Consider the following 23,603-nt stretch of genomic DNA (forward strand, 5'->3'; position numbering starts at 1 on the left):
GTCCCAGTGTGATTTCACTGGGTAAACGCACATGCCAGGGATTTCCTTGCACAACTAGCAGAAAGCACGATCAAACCCTCTTAACATAGTTCATGTGGTTAATGCACCTATCACAAGGTCTGTGTGCAACCTGCAGGTTATTGGCTCAAATCCAAAATTAATTGCCCGTGGGTCTAATTCAACTGCCGCAGACGTTGTGCGCCACCTACTGTACAAAGACTCCAAACCCAGTGAGATAGTTCATGGGGTTAATGCGCCTGCCCATGAGATGTGTGTGCAACTCACGGCCACAGGGTCCATGCGCAATATGACAGTTCGCTGGGTAAACGCAACGGTGCCCACCTTCTATATGAACATGTACACCCCAGGTTTCAATCCCAGTGAAGCAGTCCTGAGGGTAAATGCACATGCTGCAGAGAACCGTGTAACCTGTATGCTACAGGTTCCATAAGAAATAAGGCAATGCAGCGTGTTATTGTGCTAGCTGAAGAGACATATGCAACAAGCAGGTCTGCAACAGCCGAGTAAGCAGTAATTCATCTTGCTGTGGTTGGTAACGAGTCCCATTGGTTTAGGTGTACTAACATCCCCCAGAATATTCAGATTGCTGTTTTAAAACTACATGAAGTTATCTATTCGCCACACTGAGTCCAACATAGAGAACCAGGAGTATAGCTTCCATTGGTGCAGCGGGTGCAGCGGCACCAGGGCCAAGAGGCCTGATGGGCCAACTGAACCATGATTGTTGCTGTATTTTATCATTCAAAAATAGCGGAGAGGGAGTAGAGGAGGGGGGTTTCTTGCACTAGTGTCAATGACACACTGCATGAGCGGCAATACAGCAACAACAATGTTTCTGGATTTGCGCGAGCTGGCGAATATACGAGTCTTACTGCACACTCACTCACACCTGCCCTTGTCGTCAAACAGGTGACTGCGTCAGCCTGAACATCCATTTACCGAAAACATGCCAAATCCCCCTTCGAATCGGCGTGTAGCGCTGGGACAGAGGCAGATACATGTCTAGGTGCCTGAGAGGTGGGTAGGGCTGACAGACACAGCCTGTCACGTGAGGCTGGTAGGTCTGGAGCACTGCTAATTACGGTAGCCCAGTGTCTCTGAAAGGCGACTGAGGCTGCAGCAGGCAGTGTCACACGGTAAACCAGTAGCTCTGAAAGGCAGAAGTGCCTGCAGGGGGCAGGGACGGTGACACGTTGCACTAGTGTCGCTGAAGTGTGGCTTGCTAGGAAGAGAGTCAGTCAATGGCAGGCCAGGGCTTTAAGTGAGCCGGGTTTTGCCGGTGCTCGGCACCAGCAGTTTTTAAAAGCAGGTGCTGAGACGGGTCCCTATCGGGCTCTACATTTCTCACTGCCTTTGATGCAACTTCAAAGAGAGTCGTTTTTCAGTTTTATATAGCGCACATTTGGAGAGCTTCACAGGAGCACCAGTTACCTTACACAAGGGTATATTCCTTTTTTGAATCACAGGACGTGAGGCTCGGACCTGTTGTTTTCTCAGCTCGAAGGGCGGCTGCTCTAGCCCTACGCCACAACCTTGCCCACAAAATCGAGTAGCATTTTCAATATTATATACAACAAAGTTAAAGTTGGTGCTTATATATCTTTTGCAACTTACAACCATTGACAAAGACATTAGTCCGGGCTTGTTGTAGGTGTAATGTTATTTGTTGTGTAATATATCTAGATGAATGGACAGAAGCAGCAAAATACCAGTCGGGCGGCACACTGTGCTAAGCACAAATGTTTAGCTTGTGTGTTAAGCCACGCCCCTATGAGAGACCCCACAGTTTTTTCATCTCACTTAAAAAAAGAGGGGTAGGGCAGGGCCATGGTCAGTCAAATGAGATACCTCGGATAGGTGGAATGAACTTGAGGCTGGTCAATCGCATATCAAGCCGCTACCTCTGAAAAGTGGGTAATGATATGGGGCAGAGTTAGTCAGGCCAGGCCGGCCCTCTACAATGTGGATAGGCCAGTCAGGGCTGGAGCAGAGTCACTGCGGGCTCCCTTGGGGTATTGGGATACCCTAAAACATGAGAGTAAACACAGAGTATCACTGACAGAGCTGCACTTAGAGCAGAGTTTAGTGGGGCAGTTTACTCTCTGCAGAACTCTGTGCGAACCCTGCAGGAGGCAGGCTCGACTTCTACGAGAACAGGACAGCTTTCATCTTTCCAAAGTCGATCAAACAGGGACCGACAATGTTATTAATTACATCATCTGCTACGACAGAGTTTAGAGGCCCAAGCCATTCTGTACGACCCGCTATAAAAACGTAATAAGGATTGGATTAGATCTCATCTCTAACATGACTCCTTACCGGATCTCACTGGCTGGCTGCAGTCACACACCCACATGTCCAGATAACAGGGCCAAAGTTGGCAATAAGAGCCTCTGTCATGAGAGAAAGATACGTACACCATAAGTGCCATATTTTAAAACGTTGCGCCAGTAACGAGATGCAGCGAAATAAAAAAGTGCTTAGCGGCGAATTAGGAGACACTGTCTCCGGCCGCAGTAAAAGATTAAATCCCGGTGGGCGGGGCCAAAAGCGGACAGGGTGGCAACCAGGAGGGATTAAAATGCCTCCGGTGCAATCATTGCACTCTGTTTAACATAATTACTGACGAGAAACGACGCACTCCAATTACAATTGAAGGCGTAGCGAACACACGACTTCTGGAACCGTATTTATCCCAAGAAGCCCTCGCATGGCGAGAGCATCACATGCGCGCTGCTAACGCCAGGCGAGACCTTAAAATGACGAAATAATGAAGGAATACTATTTAAAACTGTGGCGCATTATGACGCATAATTTACTCAACCCTGCCACATAATTCCAGTGGCCCAGACTATATCTTGAGTTTCTAATGAAAAAGAGAGGAGTACTGATTATGTATTAAAAGACAATAAGGAGGTTTTTGCTGATCACATAGGTTGTTTGAAGGCATTTGAACATGCTATAAAGTTAAAGGAAAATGCAATACCTGAGGTACATTAGGTTAGACCGGTACCACTTTCTGTTAAAAGTGAGATAGAAAGTATTTTGGAGATACTATGCAAGGAAGGTATTATAGAACCTATGGAATCTTCTAAATGTGTATTGGCTGTTCTTATCACTATGACAAAGTCTGGGGAAATTAAAATATGTGCTGACTTGAGATAACTTAATGAAAATATTATTGTGGACTGTCATCCATTATCTAAAATACAAGAGATGTTAGCATCCACTAGTGGTTCCAAATACTTTATTAACTGATCTAAAGTCAGCATATCATCAGGTACGATTATCCAATAAGTCAAAAGAGGACACATTCTTTGTAACCCCTTTTGGCGATTACACACATGTAATGACTACCTTTTGGGTTACCGTCCGCAGCGAGCAGGTTTAAAAAATGAATGGATGTTTTGTTCAATGATATAAAGGGAGTTCAAAAATTTCAGGATGATATTCTAATACATGCGTGGAGTATTCAGGAGCACAAACAAATTCTGAACAAGGTTTTGTCAACATTAAGTGCAAGAGGTATGACGGTTTCTAGATATAAATGCAAATTTTTACTAACAAAAATAGAGACACACACTATCAGTTGACGGCATAAGACCAAAAGATGACCTGGTCAAGGCCATTAGAGAAGCACCTAATCCACAAGTCATTTTTAGGATTTAGTGAATATTACTCACACTTTATATTGGGTTATGCAGTTATTGTTGAACCTTTTAGAGAACTATTTAGAAAAAGAACAACATTTGTGTGGGGAACTTAACAAGAAAACGCTTTCAAAGAGATTTTAAAAAATGCCATACTTACAGCACACACTCTACAACCTTATGATGCTAAAGGAAAAAATATAATTACAGTGGATGCTAGTGCAGTGGGAATTGGAGCAGTGTTTAGTCAGATTAAATTTAGAAAGGAGCATACTGTAGCTTTCATTTCTAGAAAATTGTGAAATGCATAGTGTTTTTACAGTACGATTGAGAGGGAAACCTTGGCATGTGTTTGGGCAGTTGAGAAATTAAAAACATATTTGTAGGGTAGAGAATTTGAGCTTGTTACATATTAGAAACAGCTATTTTACATAATGGATGGATGTGGTAGGGGTAACTTGAAAGCGTAATAAAGTCTGGTAAGGTTGATTGCTAAATTACAAGAGTATAATTTTAAAGTGAGACATACAGCTGTAGGCTTAAACAAGCGAGCAGACTGTCCAGATTATCATTAGATGAAGAGTGTTTGAGAGTGTGGTTGAAGCAGTTGATGCTGTCGAACATGGTGAAGGAGTAATTAGAGTAAATGAATGGTTAGAAACATTAAAGAATGAGGTGACCATTCAACAGGTGATTAAGTATGTAACTTAAGGATGGCCACCAATCAGAAATTTAGACCGAGCTCTAAAGAGTTACTTTCAAGTAAAGGATGAGTTAACAATTGAAGGTGAATTACTACCAAGGCATGATTTGTTTATACCACCAAGACAGTTACAAAATATACTATGGGTTTTAGCTCATAAGGGTCATCCTGGAATCACAGCCACGAAGAAGTTACTGCGGAATTATTATTGGTGGCCAGGAAAAGATTCTGATGTGCATATATTTTTAACCAAATGTGCACAATGTGTAAAATCTGATAAACACTGGAAAAGTAGTAAATGTAAAATGCAATTAGCAGACATACCGAATGGACCTTGGTATAAAGTGGCCATAAATGTTTGTGGTCCATTCAATATATTAGACAGACAAACGTTATTTGGTGGTTCTCACGGACTACTATTTTAAGTGAATTCACTATGAATTTAATTTATTTCTAATATTACAACAGATGTAGCTACTGAATTTTTAAATAAAATGTTTTCAATTCAATGGTTACCTAATATTTTAGTATTAGACAATGACACATAACTGATGTCAGTAAAAATTTGAATTTTTGACTCTACGTGGTATTAAACAGGAAAAGCACCACTCTATAGTCCTTCTTCTAATGGCCATGTAAAGAGGGTCAATAGATTTCTAAAGGAAGGAATACAATACGTCATTGGTGCTCATTTGTTGGTATTTGATTTTATACGTGAGAAGGCGTATAGCTACAACAACACAGCAAACAGTTACAGGATTTTCTCCTTTTTTTAGGTCTCACCTAGCGTTGCAACGCGCATGCGCTGCTCGCTCTGCGAGGAATATTGTAGTAGGATATGTTTGAGAAGTGGAGTGGAAGCCCCGCCCATCTTTTTCATTGGCTGGCATCGCCCATGGTAAATGCTGGCTTCCGATTGATAATGAGGCTTTTAAGTCCCTCCATGTTACCGCCCTGTCTCCTTTTGGGACCGCCCATATGGACTGGAATGTTTACTTGCAGTGTTACACAGTCTCCTTCAATTAGGGGGTAAGGACGCACTATTTTGAAACTGGACACTGATGGGGACAATGGCTCAAGCGCAATGCGCTCTAAATTATATGTTTTTTATTACCTTAATGAGCACGGCGCACATTAGGGACACAGTGCGCACTTTATTCATTTATATTTAACATTTCTGTTTAGCGCGGCGTCCACTTCAGTGACACCGCGCGTTGTTTGCTTTTTTGTTTTTTTACTTTAAAACTGAGCGCAGCGCCCGCTTCAAGGACACCGAGCTCAGTGTTAAAGTTAAAAAAATAAAATAAAAAAATAAAAAAGAAACCGAGCGCGGTGTCCTTGAAGCGGTGCAGCGTTCAGTTTTGAATGTAACCATTTGCAATGCAATTGGACCTATTGCATCGCCAATGCTTGTTTAATGGATATGTTCAGTGCAGCTGCAAGTACAGAGGATAAAACAAAGGCTACTGCTCTATCGTTATTGTCTAAATTCTAGGAAAAGCGTTATGGGACTGCATGGTATCATTCGCATTTTTTTGTGAATACACGCTGCGAAAATACATTCCTAATTTAGTCACAAAGTGAGCACCTCTCGAAGCAAACACAGGGTGGAATATCATACTAAAGATGGGAACAGGCTTCCAGAGTGGGTGAGTAGTTCTGCGCCATAACACACAGCAAAAGAATGTCAATGCACATTTGAGAGAAAAAAAAAATGTAAATGCAACAAGCGCCTTAAAATGTTGGAGGAGGGGGCGTGGCCAAGATGGCGGGGTGAGCGGACGCTTCCTCCCGTAGCTCCTCCGGCCCGACTCAGCTCGAGCCATTTTCGTATGCTTTTCTCCCCCCGCTGATGCTCAGCGTGTGAGAGGAGTGCGGCGGAGCACCTGGCGCGCACGTTGAGGTTGCTTTGGCCCTGATCGCCCCGGGGAAAGTGCCCCAAAAGTCCGAACCAAGTTCGAGGAGCGACGGAGGGCCTGGGTGGTGGAACGCATCGGAGTGCTGTCCGGGCGCCTCGGTTGGGCCTGGTGCTGAAAGCTGACGAGCTGGAGGAAGTCTGACCCGTCGCTCGACGGAGGATAAAGGAGCTTTGCGGGCAGGGACCCGGCGGCGTGGAGGACTTTGGACGTGTGCTTTGGCGCTCAGACTTGTGTCGGCGACGGCCCGCACTGTGTGAGCCCCGGCCCCTTGGCCGAAGTACGGCGGACTCACTGTTGGGGTCGGACCATCTGGGCCCTTGTGGGTGACAGAGTGGAGCCGGCTGTGGAACTTCTCAGATTGCTGTGTTTCTAGGGGGCCCCGGTGGTGTCACCGGGCCTGGCCGTTCTGCCCTGCCCCGCCCTGCCGCCATTTTGTCCCCGAGGGATCGATGTTGTTGGCCTTCACCGGAGCCTTTGCTGGCGGATGTATGTGCCCGCCACCGCTGCTGGGCTGACTCTCTGAGGGACGTGCTGATAAGGAGCCCCCTACTATAGCTTTCCATTGCTGTCTCGGATGGGCGCCCGCGGCTGGTGGTGCCCGGACTGCACCGCCATCTTGTCGCCTGCGACGCAGCGACCCTGCTTGCGGGGGGATCCCCACGTCGAGCGCTTGCCAGCGGCTGGGCATTTCTGAGGCGGCTGGACCTGTGCCCATTCATCGACTGCAGCGTTTGCGATGACTGGAAGAGGTGGCTCGAGGAAGGGGGACCGCACCCTGCCGGACATGCTTGGCAGGGCCCAGCAACTGAGGGACAGAACACAACCCTCGCCGGGGTCTTCCCGGGCCTCGGCGGATGTGACTGGGGGGGGAGCCACCGGTCACGAGGTCCTTTATGGAAGAACTGTTTAGCTCCCTCAAAGAGGACTTCCAGACGCTGAAGCGGGAAGTGGCCAGCGAGGTCCGGGAAGTGCGTAGAGAAGTGGAGGGCCTTGGCGAGCGAGTTGAGACGGTGGAGACGGAGTCCCAACGTCGGGACGAGGAGATAGTCCATCTTCAACAGGACGTTCTCCGCCTCCGGGAGCAGTGTGTTGAGCTCCAGGCCCACTCTGAGGACCTTGACAACAGGTCACGGAGGAACAACATCCGAGTGCGTGGGGTGCCGTCCACGGACGAAGGGACCGACTTGGAGGGCTATTTGCAAGAACTGTTCCGGGAGATCCTGGGGGAAGCTGCAGACTTCCCTATTCGCATTGATAGGGCACACAGGGTTGGCCGGCAGCGCCAGTCATCGGCACCCCCACCGGACATTTTGGCTTTCCTGCCCGACTTCCCGCTGAAGGAACGCATCATGACTGAGGCCCGCAAGAAACAGCCCCTGACTTTCCGGGAGCGGCCTGTAGCGCTTTATCAGGACCTATCCGCCATCACGCTGCAGAAACGCAGGTCCTTCAGGATTGCCACTGACTTTCTGCGCGAACATGAGACGCCGTACTCTTGGGGACATCCCTTCCGCCTGATTTTCCGGTGGAATGGGGTGCTGCATCAGCTACGCTCCTTGCAGGACATTTGTGGGGTCCTGGGGCTTACGGCGGCGGAGGAGGAAGGGGCTACACCGTCGTGGCGGCGCTCAGAGAGACGGAGCCGGCGGAGGTCGATGAGGAGACAGACAATCGGCGGCCAGCGCAGGGCGTCCCGATTCCCCTACCATCAGGGCGGACATGGCCGACGCTTTGAGGGCGGCGGCCAGGGACTCGGCCGGCTATACCGGCGTGGCCATGACGGCCTAACACTCACTCCGGGGGGAGCTGCTCTCAGCTTCTTTAATGCTGGGTATGGGGCGGGGGGGTCGGGAGGGAGCGGATGGAGGTGAGTGGCTGAACGTCCACTTTGCTTTTTTCTACGGACTTGCCCGTTTGGGGCTTGACTGGGACAATGGGGTGTTTAAGTTTGTATTTGGCTAGTTGCCATGGTTGTGTTTTGGGTGGGTGTAGGGGTTGTTCTGGGGTTGGGGAAGTCCCGTCCGATGTCGTCCGTGCCCTCGCTTGGTCTGTCTTGGCTTGTCCCGCGCAACTGCCCCGCGCGCCCCACCCGCTGATCCCTTGCCCATTGCACAGCGTTCCTGATCCCCGGGAGGAATGTCGGTCCTAAAGGTAGTGACCCTTAATGTTAAGGGTCTGAATAACCCTGTGAAGCGCAGAGCGATCTTATCTTTGCTGGAGGGGACGCAGGCGGACATTTGCCTCTTGCAGGAGACCCACTTACTGTCCCGGGATTGCCATAGGCTGCGCTCTGCTAAGTTCCCCACCCAGTTCTTCTCCTCGGCAGCGAACAAGACTGCGGGGGTAGCCATTCTTCTAGCGAGCTCCTTTAGGGGGGAGGTTTTGTATAAGTATGCTGAGCAGAAGGGGAGGCTTCTTGCGTATCGCATGCGCCTAGGAGGCATAACGTTCACGGTCGGCTCCGTTTATAGCCCAAATGACCACCAAGAGCGTTTCTTGGACTCCGTGTTGGTGGATGTTACTGCTTCTCCCGACCGCCATGTCATCTTGGGGGGAGATCTTAATATTGTCTTCGATTCTGTGATGGACAGGTCGGCGCAGCGCTCCCCGCAGACGGGGGAACTGTCCCAGGCTGTGAAGGCCCAGATTGCGGAAATGGACTTACATGACCTTTGGCGCTCCATGCACCCCACTGATAGGGACTACTCTTACTTTTCACACGCACACCGAACCTACTCACGGCTGGACTATCTTCTGGTGAGTGGACCGATGCGCGCCGCCGCCACAGCGGCGGACATTGGGGTCCTCAGGGATGTGGAATTCCTATAGCCCGACGCCCAGGACATATTGTTTGGGGTCAAGGGCAACAAGTTTTAATGTGCATTTTGTCCTTGGGACAAGCAGGCCCAACCCCCTGCAGCACAAACCCTTTGGCTGCCAGTTTGCAGTACCCCATTAAGGATCAGGGAAGGGCACTGCCTGCAGTTAAGTTAATATTTGTGTGCATATGTTAATGCTGTTCAAACTTGTATTTATGGTTCATTAATTGAAAGCCTTTATTATTAGAATGAGCGCTCTCAGTAAATGCAAGTTCTGACTGCACTACTGACAGTGGTTCCAGTATAAAAATGTGTACAAACGGTTTCAAAGTTTAGCAATATGAGGCTATGCATAATGCTCCCAAAATGCTCTCTGATTAGATGCAAATATTTGCAGAAGCTTGAAAGCAAGATTAATGATTCTTTGCTTTTAATATAAAATGTTACTAAAAAATGAAAGTTGGAAACATGTTTTTTTGCTAATCAACTGTAAACTTTCAGGTACCATTTCTTTGCAGCATCATTTAGTAAAATGTGTTGATGCATGCTAGTATTTCCCCAAAATATTCATATTAGAAAATCAGTGTAACAAGTTTCAATAAGATTTTGGGAAACATAAAAATAAGCATTGGCAAAGCCTATAGGTCTGAAATGGTGGTCAGCTTTTTAGTTTTGGCAATGTGTGACTTGTGTTGGCATGGTTTTGTAAAACCTTATTGATGTGAGAGCTGTCGGACCCTCACCATTCTAACAAACAATGGCAAAAGCAAAAATTGTTTCTGGTCTCAAAAAAGCACACACTACCACATTAGTTACTGGCACTGAACAAAACTAATTTGTGTGCTGATATGCTCCTTGTGAAAGAGCAGAATGCTGTCACTCACCGTGAAGCCAGCCGATACAGAGCGAGAGAATTTTAATAAACACAAAAGGTCATGGTTAACGCCAGACCAAATTAGGGGCCCAATTATTAAAGAAAGTCTCAAAAGTGCACCCTTGGTATATGTCCTTGCATTAAGGGCAGCAATATGGCTTTTGTGAATTCACAAGAATCTACAGCAGTAGGGCAAGAGATAGTACTCCTAGAAAATATTTGTGAACTGCATTTTAGCATGAGCAAATATGCATGTGTAGATTTGCTCATGCGAACACCTGAGTGTTTGCAAGTTTATTTTCCCTCCAACCACTTTTTTCCCATTTCTGGAAGAAGGTTTACTTCTGCCATTGTCAGGAGTAAATTTCCAACATTTCTCAGTATTGGAAAAGATTAGAGAAGAGTTGTTGAAAACCCTTAAAACATGCAAGTTAGTAGGTTCGCACAGACTCAAAAGGACATTCCAACCCTTGAACTATTGTTTACCACTACCTTCAGTCCCAGTATGTAGATCTGCGGATACGTAGCAACATAAAGGGATTGCTAGTATTAAAACACTACTATGGTATGAGCCCTGGCATAATCAGAGAGGCTATATAAGAGCTCTTATATAATGAGATTGCTGCCATATTTTGTCGCCGCACAACATGGCACCAATGGGACAAGTGGATTTTGTTACAGGACAAATAGATTTATGAAGCAACCTGCCCCATGGACAAGTAGATATTTTAATAAATTCCACACCCCTGGGTCCTGACCCTGTCTGACCATGCACCAGTCGCCGGCGTTTTCAAGTGGCCGGCGGCCTCTCCCGCTAGGCGGGTGTGGCGCCTTCGAGATACCCTTTTACACAAAAAGTCTGTAGTGAAACGCATTGGGGAGGTCATACAGGATTACTTAACTCACAATAGCAACACCGACACTTCACAAGCGACACAGTGGGCGGCATTGAAGGCAGTCCTCCGGGGGGAATTTATTTCCATCTCCTCAGCCGAAAATAGGGAGCGGCAACGGAAAAGGGACGAGCTGACCGTTCAGGTCCGGGAGCTTGAGCAGGTCCACCGTCGTACGGGGGCTCCAAGGGTGTGGAGGCAGTTGAAGGCTGCGAGGAAACTCCTGTCGGCACTGGATCTTGATAGGGCGGAGTATGCCGCCTTGCGCTTGAAGCATGCCTTCTACACTGGGGGGGACAAATGTGGTAAGCTCCTGGCGCACCGGCTCCGGGTCACGCGGCAGCGTAGCGTCGTGAAGGAACTGGTGGGTACGGACGGGGTGGTCGTTTCTGGGGACGCAGAGGTAGCGGAATCTTTCCGCAGCTTCTACGAGGCGCTGTATGCTGAGGAGCCCTCCTCGCCGCAGGACGCCGAAGACTATTTGGAGTCCGTGGCCCTGCCGGTGCTGGATTCTGCTCAGGCGGACCATCTGGAGAGGGATATCCATGTTGAGGAAGTGATTTCCGCTATAGCGCGGCTGAAGCATGGTAAGGCCCCGGGTCCAGACGGGTACACGTCTCTGTTTTATAAGGTTTTTTGCACGGCTGTGGCCCCTGTCCTTGCTCGGCTATTTAATTCCTTCTCTGAACCGGGAGCCATCCCACCGGATCTCCTGAATGCGACGGTCTCCGTAATCCCGAAACCTGGGAAAGACCGGGCCTTCTGCGGTTCGTATCGACCCATTTCGCTTTTAAATGTCGACCTCAAGTTGTATACGGGGATTCTAGCGTCCAGGCTGGACCAGCACCTCCCCGGACTGGTGGAGGCGGACCAGGCTGGCTTTGTACCCGGCAGACAGACGGTTGACAATACCAAGCGGGTGACGCATGTTCTGGAGAAGGCCTCGCGGATCCCGGGGGAGCGGATGCTGCTGTCTGTTGATGCGGAGAAGGCCTTCGACAGAGTTCATTGGCCATATCTCGAGCTGGTTCTCAGGAAACTGGGAATCGGTGATAAGTTCCGCACCATGGTATTCAACTGTTATAAGCATCCTTCAGCGTCGGTGCGGGTCAATGGGTGTAGCTCCGGTGGCTTTGCTATCGAACGCGGCACGAGGCAGGGCTGCCCCCTCTCGCCGCTTCTGTTTGCCCTCTACATGGAGCCGTTTGCTCAGAGGATTCGCAACAACCCGGATGCTATTGGGGTCCAGATGGGCCAATATGTCCACACGGTTAGCCTCTATGCAGACGATGTCCTGTTGACCTTGGACGACCCTAGGAGGTCGCTGCCTGCTTGCATCCAGGAACTGGACGCCTTTGCACGTGTGGCCCGCTTCAAAATGAATATGAGCAAGTCGGTGGCGTTGGATGTGTCCCTGGTTGCGGATACCAGGAGGGACCTTCAGCGGCTCTTCCCCATGCAGTGGTCCTCGTCCACGGTGCCATACCTGGGGATTCTGCTGGCGCCCACATTACCGGAGATGGTTGCGGCCAATTATACCTCCCTCAGCAGGAAGATCAAGGAGGAGCTTGGCCGCTGGAGCAAGGGCCTACTGTCCTGGTTGGGGCGAATCGCGGCGGTTAAGATGACGGTGTTGCCCCAGATACTGTATCTTTTTCGGGCCCTACCTCTCCAGCCCCCGGTGGGCTGGATATGACAAACGCAGGCTGACATCTCCCGCTTTGTCTGGCAGGGCCGAAAGCCGCGGATGAAGAGGGTCCTCTCCACGCTTGCCCCGGAGGCGGGGGGTCTCGGTATCCCGGACCTCCGTAAGTACTTTCAGGCGGCGCAGCTGCGATATCTGGTGGAGTGGAGCAGGTGGGAGTCCGACAAACACTGGCTTTTTCAAGACCAGGCAGTGGCGGGCCGCACCTTACAAGAGGTTCCATTCTTGCGCCGCGCGCATCGCCCCCCTAACCTTTACGCCGCTTTTGTTACGCGGGTCCCCCTGAGGGTGTGGGATGCAGTCTGCGAGGTTCGGGGCCTTACCACCTTCCCTTCGCCGTTCACACCCATAGTGGGTAACCCGGACTTCTCCCCAGGGATGGAGCCGGGAGCTTTTTCCCCATTGGGTGCACGCGGGCTGCAGGGTGCTCTTCCAGATCTATGGACCGGAGGGCGCGATTCCTTTTCAGCAACTTCGGCGGGAATTCGGCCTGACGGAGCTGGACAGATTGCGCTACATGCAGGTTCGGCATTGGGCCCTCCAGCCCCAGGTGCGTGACACCGCTGCTCGTCAAATTACACCGTATGAGAGGTGGTTGGTTACCCGGACCTCCGATGCTAAGCTAATTACCGATTTGTACAAGTTCCTACAACCCCCGCCGTTTCACTATTATAACCCAGGGAGGGAGCGCTGGCACAGAGAATTGGGTAGGACACTCAGCCACAAGGAATGGGACAAAATTGCGTATCGGGCGCGGCACTCTGCCTATCATACGGGCCTTACGGAGACCTTTACTATGGTGTCCACTTATTGGTACTACACCCCGGAGAGACTGTATGAAATGCATAGACACACTGACAGGGGGTGCTGGCGGGGCTGCGGGCAGGAGGGTACCCTCTCACACATTCTTTGGGATTACCCCGTGCTGACCGCTTACTGGAAGGAAGTTTTGGACGAGGTGGATAAGCACTTTGAGATAGAGCTGCCGCGCTTTCCGGCGTATGTCTTGCTGGGCCTCCCCAATGACCTAATGTACCCACTGAAGTCCCGCAGGGGTAGGCAGATCGCGATTGCGCTGGGGTCTGCGGTCCAGAACATCCTTATCCACTGGCGCACCACCGCGGTTCCCTCCATTACGGGTTGGTTGCATAGGCTCTGGCATGTGCTGGGAATGGAGAAGTTGTCGCTTACGGTGGCGGGGGGAGATAGATCAATTTGAAGAGCTGTGGCAACCCTTCCTAGCGCTGCTGTCCACCGAATTCCGGGAGCTCACCTGCCCGAGGTATCTTAGGCTTCTCAGGCTGACGCCACCGGTGATCCCGGCGGACTAGACTAAATGTGAGACGGGATCCTCCGGGGGGGGGGGGGAAGGGGGTGCGGGCTTTTTGGGGCGGGTAAACCTAGTGCGGAGCCATTGGACGGGGGAGTTGGGGTATTGTTTCTTTTTTTTTTCCCTTTATTGGGGGGATGGGGGATGGGGGGGGTTGGATTGTGCTTTGTTGAGTTGCTATTGGCTTTCATTGCTCAGATTTGGGGTGTTGGATATGCACGCGGGGATTCAATAGATTGTATTTTTTGCCTTCATTTACTGTGCTTTTCCTCTGGACCACTGAACTACCCTTCGCCAACCCTCCTGAGTTGCACCTTTTTCTTTTATTGTATTGTATGTAACCCTAACCTCCTATCCCCCTCCCCCATGTTTTGTTTTGTCTTAATAAAAATGCTTTAAACCTAAAATGTTGGAGGACACCTCTCGAGACTGCTGTGTGAAGAAAATCCTCATTTCAGGCTTATAGACAACAAAGGCTCTTGGTAAAACCCTGCGCTCCTTAGGGGTACTGACAACAACCCGTGAAAGCAGCACTCTTTATTTATATGGGATGTTAAGTGATTACTCAACCAAGGAAGTCCTGCCTCGAACCTTTCCATTTATCACTGTGAATGATGTATGCTTTGATCCTAATGGAGCAATAGGAACCATTTTTAGAGATGCACCACAAAGAATTTAGTGTTTTTTTATTTAATGAATAAACATATGTTTTATAGTCTGTTTCTTTAATGAGATGGAGATATCGCAACATTGCAGGGGAGTTACCACCCAGCTGTTAATTGCAGATTAGAACTGGAAGTAGGAGTGCTTTCAAGACTTTTTTTGCAGAATTATATAGCGCGAACTCGACCTGAAGGTATTTGCGCGCTTTACATAAGCACCAGTTACGTTTACACAAGGACACATTCATATATATATATTTTTTTTTTTGGGTAGGCGAGGGGAGATTACATGATTTGCGCAGACTCACAGGTTGTGGAGTCAACCCCGAGGCTCGTACCTTGGTTTCCCAGCTCCAAAGTTGGCAGTCTAGCCGAGAGCCATATCCTATAGCATACAGTATGAGAAAACATTTTATGAAGCAATCGAATTATGAGCTTCATTAACACAAGTAAATAATAAAATAAGCAAAGCATTGCATAAGTGTATACACCCACTTTTTACATAAAAGAATAAACTTGTTAGGGGCTTAAAAAAATCCTGCCACATCTTGGCAGTGTAAGCAAGTATTGAACAGATTAGCTGAGAATCGATGGGAGCCCGAGGCCAGCAGGCCGGTCTGGGGCAGTGAGACAGTAACGCACTTTTATTGGAAGAACCAATAAAGAACTCTGCGAAAAAGAACTATTATTTCAAACACTGCACAGCTCTACAAGTAAATCTGAAACCGGGAACTTCACTCTATTCACGGGTAGATGCGCACACAGCTGAGTGCAGCTCACAAACGCACACTGTTGTGTTTGAAAGAATCCTAATGCTGATGTCAAAAAGACATCAACACGCCACATGGTGAGATAATCAGCAGTGCCAGGCTAAGTGGGCTAATGCATACACTGCAGGGATCTCTGTCTGACACTGCTCACAGGCTGGAATCCGTGAGGGTTCACTTATATTTTCTGCTGTTGATAAATGAGTTCCATTAATTTCAGTAACAATAAAGATGTTGTTTGGCAATAATAGATCTATTGAATACATATCTATAAAAAACAAATCACATTTTATTATAATTTATAACAATAACTAAAATTCTCTTTATTTTACCACATTTACTAAACGGGTCGCAATTTACTGTACAAGATCAGACCATTGCCTGACATTATTATTATTTTTTTTTTATTCTGAAGGGCTGGCAGCCCTCCATATGCTGTCACTAAAGTAATTTGTGGAGAGCCAGCAGCAGTGAGGTGACCACCAACGCCTTCTCTGGGGTAGTAAACGCTGTGGAAATACAATTACAAGCACAGGAGCATATTCATAAAATGATTTCTAAAAGCTACTGAAGCTCAGTAGTATTCTGACCTTGTCCTTGAATTGTAAGCTATCAGACACACACATTCGGAGCCTTTGTGTCCCCAGGCAACTTTTTATTAGGTTTTATGGACTCCACGATTTAAGGCTCAACACATGGTTGGTGCTGGCTTGCCTTTACTGGCTTTAAATCTCATGCATGAATCCAGTGTGCTTATTTTAGCCCCTCCCCCTACCTTGAAACTGCTTGTTACTGCCATCAAAGAATGCTTCAACTTGTAGTAAGAAGGGCATTTTTCTTACCAATACACACAAATCTAATTCCAGGCAATGAATGTGCAATCCTTCTGGTATCTTACAGTCAGTAAGATTACAAACATGATGTATACATTGACTATGAAAGTAAAATAAATTGGACATTTGTTTACATTGAGTCTTTCAATGCATTTCCATATTCATGTTTCACTGTGCGAACCCTCTATCACAAATAGTTCCGCCCATTTCAGTCCCGACTATATGTTAAGAATTTGACCTAAAGGTACAAAGTGGAGCATGTTTGCTTCTGTGCTTTAAGTACACATCATTTATGTCTTTTAGCGGAAGCTTGCTGAAACTTCATGAGCCTATGCCTCATGGATAGAATCCTGCCGTAGACCAGTCTCTCTTGTGCACAGGCAGCGTTATACTGGGACACTAAACACTTCTTTCAATCAAGAAGGAAGTGATTCTCCTTGTTATTGCACAATTCATGCATAATATACATGAACTGTTTTAGCCAATTAAAATATGAATAATCTGTGACAAAATGTGGTGTGATGGAGGTACCGACTTTAATCCCAGCAGTGTAGACACAGTCTTACCCTTATCAGAAGTCTGTAAATGGAGTACCGTAAACTGGGTAGTGGTACCTTCTGTTATTTAAGTTTAGAAAGTACAGAAGGGTGGTGTGAAGCACTATATAAAAACCGTTTATTATTATTCCTGAGATCCTTGTGTAAAAACAAGTCTCTAATTTTATTACAGTCAAGTTGTGACGTATCTAGTCACATGTAAAAACAAAATGACAGTTGCTTTACTGTAATCATTTATTACATTTGAGTTGTGATATAATTCCTGCTGCCAGAAGTGAAAATTAAATGCTGGGCTGCTTCTGAGGCAGTAAATAAAAAAATCAAGTGGAGTGTATACATCAATATGCTAGGGCCGCCGCATGGTCATGATACAAACGTGTGGATGCTTACGCACGTTTGTGTATTCATCATTACACTTACATAGGTGTGGGTTTCGCCAACAATACTGTCAGAGGCCTACTCCTAACCATATACATGGAGTGGGTTGCACCCTTTTCAACCACTGGCTTTCGTCAGCAAGGTACTAGAGACTTTGTGAGCCATGTCTTGAGTCAGCTCAGTGGATGAATCAACTCTTGCCTACTGTTATTTGCTGTTTGGAAGTATCTACTCACCTGCACTTCAACTGCAAGCACTGGGTCCTGCTTTGTCATTCTTCAGAGTCTCACTCTATTGTTGCATGTGTTAGTACTTTAAACAAAAACCTATTCACTTTTCCAATACTTATAGTATTTTATGAATGTGGTTCGCCATCAGCAAGCACACATTCTTGTTAATTTTGCTGGTGTGGAGCAGCAACGGCAAAAGCTTAAGCACTCCACAAGTGCATGTGGTTTTGTTTTCCCCACTGACTCCCATGTGCGCTTCTCTGCCCATGCCCCGCGCTCCACTTCGTGTAGCTCTCTCCTGTTCGTGGTACCAAAACACTTAAAATGTGCTTACTCATATGTGTGGAAATTACACATCTTTAGTTTGAGCCAGTAAGCAAAACACCTGTTGCCGGCTTAAAGGGGGCTTACTGCCCACATGGCATTATCGTCAGTCTCATTTCTTTGCCTTTTATTTACGGCTTTCCTTATCCAGTTTCTCCATCTTGTGTTGTCAAACCGCTGGAGCATAACCTATTTAACATATCTCTGTTTGGCTTGCTTCCATTCATGTTTTCAATGGATTTAATAGAAAAACACAAACAAAGTCCGAGTCCCATTGTAACCATTCTTCCACTGCTCCTTTTTAGGGAACTACTTTTTATTTTTGTTTACACTTGCATGTGTTCAGCTTTTCTCCCCCAAATACCTGCTCTCAGAGCTCTGTGTTGCTGTGTCTCTTGTGTTTTAGGCGGATGTATGTGTTTCCCCACCACCAAACATCCTCGCCCTCCCGCACACTCCGTGTTGCTTTCTAGCTTGTGTGCTTCTCCCTGCCCCATGTTGCTTTCCATCACTTTGCTTTTCCCCTCACACTCCATGTAGCTTCCACCATCTTCTCTGTTGTCTCCTATGCCCACAATCTTAGAATATTTTATTTTTTTAGTTTCCGATTGGCACGATAATCTTATGTAATTGTTTCTAATTTGAACATTACTGTCTATCACTAACGTGAACAAACGTGGAGTAATATACACCAAGACAATCCTATTCTTTCCACATGTTATTTGAGTGAAACATGTTTTCCAAACAGTTTGTGTTGGGTTTCCCTATACTTTGGTAAAAAGGCCTAATAATTGTGTCAGGGTTCTGTCATGCGCTTGTTTCTGAAAAAATAGTAGGAAGAAACTTCAGAATATTTTTTTATCACAGACTCTGCTACTAAAAGAATATCTAACTGGTTAACTGCAGCTACAGCGCATTTTTCAATTCAGTTTGTTTCCATATGGTACCACCGAAGGTTGTGCTTTTGTCAGTTGATAATGCATTTTATTGTGAACCTGCAATGTATACCCCTTCTGTGCAAACCAGGCACACAGGAGCACATTGTAGTTTAAAAAAACAAATCCATCGCAGATCTGAATTAGAAGAGAGATTTGTTGTTTCAGTGATTTTCCACGATTGTTCTTGGTGTCCGATTAAGGTTACTTTAACAGAGAAATTCAGTTTTGGTATTAAGTTGTGTTAATGTATGAGGGCATACATTGTGCAAACTTACTAGAGGGGTATCTCATCCCTGGACAAGAGTGGGAGTCCTAATGCACATTTTGACATGGTGTTCTACGAGCCCAAAACGCATTATAAACTGTCCGGTTGCAAGAGGTCAGTTTTTAGCATCTTTCCGAAGTGCAGGAGGTTGGGGCATCTGATGTTGAAGTATAGGGGCATAGGCAAGGAAGAAATATATTCTATTTTTTTTTTTGCAGTTTATAGTTTTCAGTCTGGATAATGTCTAGTTTTTGGGTTTTTTTTAGGTCTTGCATAGGCAGCGCATGCGCTGCCTCTACGAGGCATCAAGTAATCTGTATGTGTTGGGTGAAACCCTCCTATTGCCGGTAGTTTCTCCTACCACTTTCTATTTGTTCAACGTTGCCATAGCTCCTGTTAGCTTGGTTTTTACAGGCTCTTTATCTGATACTGACTTCCGCTTAGTCCGGAAACAGCGGTGCCTAACTACTGTTTTCGTCCGCCTTTGGAATGCAATCGCTGTTCCGCTGAATCCCGAAATATTTAGTCCTTTTTTCCTTCGAACTGCTCTAAGTGCCCGAATAGCAGGAGTTGCAGGGACTACATATCCCATCATGCCAAGCGCTTTCTCACCGCGCGTTGATATCACCACCATAATCCAATTACATGATCAGTTCATGGACATTCATGGGAACGCTGCGTGAAGACATCACATGATACGTTGAATACATCGTAATGTTGCTCAAAGGAAACCTTCCTGGTGCAGATGTAAGTGGAAATCCGCTCTCCCTTTCAAGGCAGTACTGTTCCGTAGGGGCGAACACACAGAGTACTTCTGCTGCAGCCTTTCGCAAAAACATAAGAACAATTGCTGTCCGCTACCGAGTCCAGTTGGTAGGCTCCGGAAGCTTCCCGCCATCCTCATTGCTCACTTGTAAACTTGCCAAAACCGTACAGAACGGCAATGCAATCGCAATCTTTATTTTACTTAAATAAATAGTCTCACACCCGCCCCACGTCTGTGCTCCGTCTTGAGGTGTGTGATAGGTAATCTCGGGTGGAGGGCCCGGGGGTTTATTTTAGACATCTGTTCTGTGATTTATGGTTTATCATATGTGATTGACTCGATGTTCTATGTGGTCTGTGTCACATCCGTGCTGTATGTGATTCATGTCATACTTATGCCCAACATATATTTTTGATTTATATTTTCTACGTGGGTTATGCCATACCCACGTTCTATATGGCATAGGTCCTACTGAGGCACCATGTGGTTATTATCACATAGTATGTGTGTGGCATACATATTCTATGTGTTTTTTACGCCCACTCATGAATTATGCGGGTTATACCATATCATGGTTGATGTAGTTAAAGTCATACTCAATTTAACCTCTAATCTATGTTTATGATGCCCGATGCTGTCTGTCACACTTGTATTCTATGACTTTCATGTCATACTTATTTTTAATCCATTTTCTATGTGGTTTATGTCATATGCCTTTTCAATGTGATGTAGGTCCCACGTATGCACTGTTTGTGTCGTGCTTTGTTTTGTCTGATACACGTTCCATGTGATTTCTATTTTATTCGTGTTCTATGTGGTTTATGGTGTATCAATATTTTAGGCTGTCTGTTTACGGCGCTCTCTTGCTTATATCATGCCCTCGTTCTAGTGACTCATGTGATATGAAGGCTTTTTGACGTCCTTGTTGTCTATATCATACCCAAGTTCTATGTTGTTTACCTCCTTTCTGCGTTAAATATGAATAGTCCGATTTCCACCTGGTTTGTCATATCCACATTCTTTGTGCTTTCTCTGTTCAAGTGGCTAACATCACATCAGTTTTGTGATTTGTGTCACAGCTATGTGGCAAGCAGGGTTTCTGATGTCCATACTGTTATATCTGGTTTCTGCTTTAATGTAAAGAGGCAAACGTCAATGGTCCACGCGCGTCCCGCGATGCCCATGCTCTCGCCTGGTCACCAGGCTGCCTGGTATCTCTCCGATGCCTGCCTCTGCCAGGACCCGGAGAACGCCAATAGCAGCAGGCATGACGCAGTGTCCACGGGTCAACTTCTATGTCATTTGCTTGTTACTTGCCAGGCCATTAGTGCACTACAGGCATGCCACCTGGTGACATGTTCAAAGAATAGAAACAAGGTCACGCTTTTTAGCAGCAAGCTCCAAGTTTTTTTGGGCATGTATGGTTCCAATGAGCATAGACACCATCCTGATAAGGCACTATATTATCAGCCTGACCAACAAAGCAGCATTCCATGAACCTGTAATTTGAATCACCCTCTGGTGAAATAGGGAACTTAAAGGGGACTTTCAAACCAAAAAGGATCCATTTTGGCACTGCATTCCTCAGGTCACACAACGTTCTACAAGCTGTTATCTATTGGTGCAAACTACTGGAACTGAAGTAGCTGGCAGATTTATCACAATTTCCCTATATTCCAGGCATATACATTTCCATTACAAAGCATGGAAGGTAAAGTGTCCTTTCAGTACAGTGATGGTTCATACATTCTTATTATGTAAATATAGAGAGTAGTCTCCGCGTTTATTAGCAGAGACAGCGGTCATCTAGAAGAGATGTTCCAATCAGGAACACGATTACTTTAGGAGTTTAATAAGGGGCAGATTCTGGGAGGAGTGTTTAGAGTCAGGCCTCATGTCGTTACCTGTGTTGTTTGCAGAAGGATGTATGTGTTTGACAGGGAATGAAGATGGCTGGCTTTTAGCAGAACGTAAGAAAGAAACTTAACAGTTTTACCTGTGTTGTTTGTTCAAGTCTAATTAGTACAGGCCCAGCAATTCTGCAGTAGAGACCAGCTCGCAAGGTCAGTGCTCTCAGCCTACCAGCGTCCTGCTAGCCTGACCTCATCTCTCCCTGCCCACTTCCCTTCTCCCAGGTCAGCTTGCTCGCACCACTGAGTTTGTGAAGGCTATGAATTGCTTCTATGCTGGTACCAATGTGGGCAAAAAACACTGCGGAAAACGGAGGGGAGGAAGGTGGGTGGAAGCAGCACCACAAACTACAGGAGGGAAGGAGGGTAGGTTCGAGGAACACAAAGTGGGAGATGTACACAAGGAAGCCAGCTCAAAAGACACACTCTGGAAGAGTGCTTAAATACAAATAAAAAAATAGCACCTAAAACAAGCATTTGCAATGCAATAGGTCTCGCATTTACGAGAGTTTGAGCTATTGTAAATGTCAATGCCTTTTATTTATGTGTTGATTTTTAAAACATAAATAAAAGGCATTGCCATTTACAATCTCAATAGCTTAAACTCCCGCAAATGCAAGACCTACTGCATTGCAAATGCTTGTTTTTTTTTTTTACATCCAAAGACACAGATCGGGAGCTTAGCTCCTACCTTTTTGTTTTTTTCGTAAACAAAAAAGGCAAAACTATCCACATAGTTCCATGCCACAGAATTCAACTCCACACATTTTTAATCCACACCACATAATTCGACACCAGAACACATAATTCAACTCAACAACACAATTTCACAACACACCATATACATCAAATCCACACCATAGAATGCCACAAAACTCAACTGTACACCACATAATTAAACTCCTCTACATACCACTCCACAACACAAAATACCATTCATATAATGACACTCCATTACGCACAATCGCACCTCACATAATTCCAGGATACTCAATTGTATCTAATTACTGTCAACATAATTCCAGTGCACGACCTGCCACAAGACCACTACACAAATCCACTGAACAGCACACAATTTTACACCACACAATTCCACAAATAACAATTCCAATTCAACCCACATAATTCCACTACACACCACATATACTCCATAACACATGGATAAAAGACATTGTCATTTACACCGCCAATAGCTCTAACTTAAGCAAATGTGAGACCTATTGCATTTCCAATGCTTGTTAAATTATTACGTTGTAGAAAGGTAAACACTATTCTTACACCCAAATTTGGAGAAAAAAATATAATTGTATAAATTATTTGGAGAAATTAATGACAAAGATTTACATGTGAAACAAAGAATTGCGGAGAGGCAAAAAGGAACTAAGACTTCTAACAATTCTGTCAAAAGAGATAAGACGAAAAAATAATAAAAGAAGGCGATTGTTAAAAACAACTGCCAAGATACAAACGGGTGAGTCAGTGTATTCTGCACCAGTACAAATTGTGAAAGCTTCAAACAGTGCTGAGGTACTTAAAAACAAAGGATGGTGAAGTAAGAGTACTGTTTTGTTAAAATATGGCCAAGAAAAATTCTAGATGCATAAAAGATTGACACTAACACATGATGAAGATCAAATGTATTTTGATTTGCCTGAAAAAACGTTTTCAAGACAAGTGGGTGATGAGGTATGTGATGACACAAGCAATAATGTAAGTTAAAATGTTTTGCAAGATGACGTGCCACAGGAAGTTTATGGTCATTGTTTGTTACAATATTTAGGTTCACAATCTGTACAGGATGTCAGTTCCCAAACTAATGTTAATTATGATCTGATATTAATGAGAAAGCAAGAGTAGGAGGATTACATTACTTAAATAATATTCTGACTTTATAGTGTATTCATGAAAATTTATTTTTTGTTTTGAGGAAACACAAGTTCACAAAACACATTACATTGTTTGCTGTATTCATTCATCCAAACATTTATACAACATTCACACTGTAATACATGTAACATTAATACGTTCAAACTAGCAACTGCACACAGTCACTGCCCAA

The 23,603-nt window shown here is 45.9% G+C and overlaps 1 protein-coding gene across 2 annotated transcripts in view; it reads right to left on the reverse strand.

Annotated features, from left to right (window-relative positions):
• NF2 (NF2, moesin-ezrin-radixin like (MERLIN) tumor suppressor) overlaps positions 1–23,603 on the reverse strand; it is a 635,344-nt gene that overhangs the window by 611,211 nt on the left and 530 nt on the right. The gene's annotated exons all lie outside the window — the stretch shown is intronic.

This window comes from Triturus cristatus, chromosome 11 (genome assembly GCF_964204655.1).
Source record: "Triturus cristatus chromosome 11, aTriCri1.1, whole genome shotgun sequence".
Lineage (NCBI taxonomy): Eukaryota > Metazoa > Chordata > Amphibia > Caudata > Salamandridae > Triturus > Triturus cristatus.